Genomic DNA, 5,000 nt, shown 5'->3' with positions numbered 1-5,000 from the left:
TTGTTATAACTTAAAAGAGCGGGTGAGATGAGCAATAAGGTGGTACGGGACGCGTTCAGCTCCTGAGGAAACATTTCTCTAACCACACGTGTCACTTTGATAACTTTTGGCATTTATCAATTAAGTTTTTGGCATGTTTTGAGATGATAATTAAAAAAACATATGGAAACAGTGATAATGTTTTTGACTATTTTGCAATTAATGTTACAAAAAAAGAAAAAAAAATGGCATCATCTAGCAGCCCGGCTTGCGCCCCCTTTGAAAGCTCCTGGCACCTCCCTAGGTGGGCGCGCCACCCAGTTTAAGAATCACTGACCATATTGATTTATATATGCATATATAAACATATATATATATATATATATATATATATATATATATATATATATATATATATATATATATATATATATACATATATATATATATATATATATATATATATATATATATATATATATATATATATATATATATATATATATATATATATATTGGTCTTCATTGAGAAAAAACCTATAAATAGGATTTTTCTGGGGGTGGGGGGGGGTGTCTTGGCACATCTCTCAAATAAAACATAGCGCTCTGCACTATAATGACAAATAAATTAAAATAAATTTTGAACATTAGCCAGGGAATAGTCCTGAATTATATCTATATTTTGGGTACCATTTACATTTCGACAGTTTTCGTCCCAAAATTACATTTTAGGAGCCTCGTCTCTTGCATAGTTTACAACAAGTATATAAACTCATTAATTCAAAATGGACTATTGTTATAATGAGAGGCAAGTTTTGTGGCAACACTTGGCGACGCAGTTGAAGTAGAGTCTGTAAGCGAGGTCTGTAGGCAAGCTGGCTTTGTTTCTCTCGCCTTTGCAAAGTTACTGGCACGAGTATTTGCATAACCAACACGTTTTGGTACTTTGACAACACTTCATTCTTACGAAAACGACATATAAATGTTACAGTGCGTTATGAACACTAAAAAAACTATAAAGAATTTCGAAGACATAATTATCCTGAAAATAGTTAGGTTTACATAGTGTTACAAACGACGTTTATTCAGCTGTACGTATTGCCCCAGACCTTTCAGCACTTCACATCAACGCTGTAACACTGCCCGATGCATCAAAATAATTATAAATACATAAAAAGAAAAATATGTAAAAAAAATGAATAAAATAACGTATATAAATCAAATTATGAAGTGTACTACCCTACTCACGCTGCTCAGATCTTTAATTAAAGCCATTAAACTTTATTTGGAGAAATCTCGGTTGTTACTCAAGATTTGTCCGTGCAACTTGAAAGCGTGACACAATACCAAAATCACTTAAGGTGAATTAGAATTTTTTTTTTAAATTACGAGAAAAAAAAAAAAAAAAAAAAAAAAAAAAAAAAAAAAATGGTGTTCTACCCAAACACGTATAATGGATTTCATTACATATCAGGACTCTTTAAAAAAATAATAATAATATATTGAATACCTGAATATATTCGATTATAAAACGATTATACACACACACACACACACACATATATATATATATATATATATATATATATATATATATATATATATATATATATATATATATATATATATATATATATATATATATATATAATCATCAGCCGTGATCACTCTAATACGGGAAAAAATGGTCACAGACAATCCCTTCCTTTTAACGTCTTTTTATTATCTTTCTCTGCTAATTTACACATAAAACTTATCTTAGGTCTGTAATCCATTGTCTTCTCTTCTTTCCACTGTTTCTTTTGCAGTTATTCTTAAAGTCCATCTATTATTTGTCATTCATATTCAGCAAAAGCTGTCTATTCTAACCTTATCTTTCTTTTCATTCTGGTCTTATGTATACATACACACACTCACACACACACATACACACACACAAACACACACACACACACACACATATATATATATATATATATATAGAGAGAGAGAGAGAGAGAGAGAGAGAGAGAGAGAGAGAGAGAGAGAGAGAGAGAGAGAGAGAGGGGGGGGGGGGTCTGGTATATACTTTGATACCCTTATCATTCTGTTGACCATAGATTGATTACTCAAGAAAAATCAAAATCAGTGGTTTTGTTAAACAACGACCAAGAAGTCTTTTGTTTCATATCAATCTTTGAGTTGGAATTTGTCTAATCGGGATGAATATGGGAAATGAGCTTGGCTGTTAACACAAAACTGCCACTCCTTGGCACACGCACGAAACAGAATTGGTATTATGTTAGCCTTTCGGAGGAACACAATTATTAATAATGCATCAGGTGCTCCAGACTTAAAATCGATAATATTACTAGAGGAATTCGTTCTCTCTCTCAATAACTCAACTGTAAAAGATTCTTCCGACGGTTTGGCATTGATCACATTCTAATAAAAAAAGGTCTTAATCCGCTATAGCTAATAAATGTGATCAGAAACTTTTACATAACACAGAGAGCAGGGATTTTCAGCAAATTACATTTACCTTTTGCATTCAACAACATAATCAATTATTATTATTATTATTATTATTATTATTATTATTATTATTATTATTATTATTATTATTATCATTATTATTATTATTATTATTTTATGCGTAGGCAAAAGAAAAGTGAGCCAAAACAGAAACAGGGACCCAATTACTCTGTAGTATTATAATCTCATTTGGTGCCTGGTGCCTTGGCCAAGCTAATACTTATATTAGTAGTATTAGTAGTAGTTAAACATCGCTATAAAGAAGATATGAAATTTGTAGCAATTTATATTCTTTCATCCTATCTCATTTCTGATTTTTCTTGAAATCTTATATCAATATTCAAGACTGTATCGATAATAAACCAAATAATTTAGAATTTCTTCTTCCCAAAACAAATTCAACTTGATTGTGTTTCATAGAATTACTCTCTCTCTCTCTCTCTCTCTCTCTCTCTCTCTCTCTCTCTCTCTCTCTCTCTCTCTCTCTCTCTCTCTCCTAATGATTATATTATCTTTTTTTTTTTTGAAAGTTCACCTCTGTGCCTTAATGTACTGGACTTTCTCTGTAATTTTCAATGAACATTAATTGCCACTCTTTTCACTTACATTACACTAGAAAGCTATTTTTTTCACTCTTATATTGAACAACAATTTATCATATGTATACACACACGGGAGAAAAGCTCACACTAAAATTAGAATTACTTAGTACATAACATTGTAACTCATCAACTTATATCATTTTCATTTACTGAAAGGAATAATTCCACAGCATGGTATAAATTTTACAAACCTCAGTTATGGTGAATACCGGAATCTTCTTATATAAATATCATTCTTTGAAAAGCTACTTCAGTGGTTAAGCCTTTATGTAATTCATGTGACTTGAGACTTAATGAAAGTTTTTATCCAAACGTTAAAAACAAGAAATCCTCTCTAAAACTAGTGTTTGCAGCCGAACACTACTGAAAGAGTACCCTGAGATATTAATTAGAATTTCTATTACGTTTCCCACCTGACAGTTTCTCACGTCAGGAATTCTGGGGGACGAGGGAAGTGCTCACTGGAATCTGGCGATCTACTCCAATATAGTCTGACCTTTACTAATTGACCAACTTGACTGTATCCCATTCAAGTACTTTATACACAATGTATTCTCTTTTCATCATTAAGTAGCTTCCCCAACATTTAGGATCAAAGTGAGACAACACCATTATTCACTACCGTAATGAGATAATAACTGGTGTACAGGGGATAGACACAATGACAAAAATGTCCACTTCATTATTATGCTATTTTTTTTTTCATTTTTTTTTTTTTGGTAATTATGAGTTCTTTTATGATAACTTTTTCATGTATTTAATGCACCTTTTAATTCGGTGGTTGACTCCTCATACTTATTATATACTCTCCTCCTCAAACCTTCCATTCTCTGATACTTCTACATATATCCAAATTTCTTGATTAATAATCATCTTTTATACAGCAAATATAACGTATCATAAACTAACCTACCGGTAAACAGCTGGATTTTTTCTTTCATTTGATTCCCATTTAATATCCAAAATTGAAAGTTAAATGAACAACCTTAATTAATATTCAGCTAAACCTCTTTATACCTTTAGAACATGTTTTTGAAAAACTTTATAGCCTCATTCATATTAAAATCATATCCTAAACATATCTTTCTACACCTTTCTGGATTTTTTTATTTTCCTTTTTGTTTAGCTTTTTCCTTTACATATACAGTAAATTATTCATATGTATTGATATCTACTCTTTTCCTTCACTAATAAATAGGCAACAAAAATTTACTGATTTCCATTTACTTATTTAAACGTACCTTAAGTCCCCTTATCCCATTATGTCTAATCAGTGCATATTCATTTGAAAGTTTTTTTTTATTTAGAATATTTTAATAGAGGAAACTGAAATGTGGGATTAAGGAGGAATATGAGTGAAAGTAATGTTTAATGGAAATGCAGATTTCACCAGATCATGAGACAGAAAAAAAAAATTAATAGCAATTATGGAAAGTAATTTACAATTTACTCGAAAAAGAAAAGTATTCAATCAACTAGTCCTACCATCACTGCGATGTTGAAAAGAGGTTATGTATCACCCCCAGTTTGTGTGTGTGTGTTTGTGTGTGTGTGTGTGTGTGTGTTTGTTAGTGAACAGCTTCCTGGTCAATATTTCAATCGTAGTGTAATGAAAATCTTTACTGTTATGTAAAAAGCTGAACATTTTAAAATTTTGGAAGGTCAAAGTCAATGGTCAAGGTCATAGTCAAGAAAAATGTCCAAGTCACATAATCAGCTATAACTATGGACATCGTTGTCAGAGAGACTTCAAATTATTATATGTTAAGTTTGAAGGTTAACGTCGATTTCAAGGTGAAGGTAAAAAAAAAAAAAAAGGTCAAAATCCTTTCATCAACCATACGGACACAATTTTAATCGTAAAGTATTGAAACTTGCATATATTTTAAACTAATATGTAAAGAA

This window comes from Palaemon carinicauda, chromosome 6 (genome assembly GCF_036898095.1).
Source record: "Palaemon carinicauda isolate YSFRI2023 chromosome 6, ASM3689809v2, whole genome shotgun sequence".
NCBI classification, from domain to species: Eukaryota; Metazoa; Arthropoda; class Malacostraca; order Decapoda; family Palaemonidae; genus Palaemon; species Palaemon carinicauda.
This window is presented reverse-complemented; position numbering follows the sequence as displayed.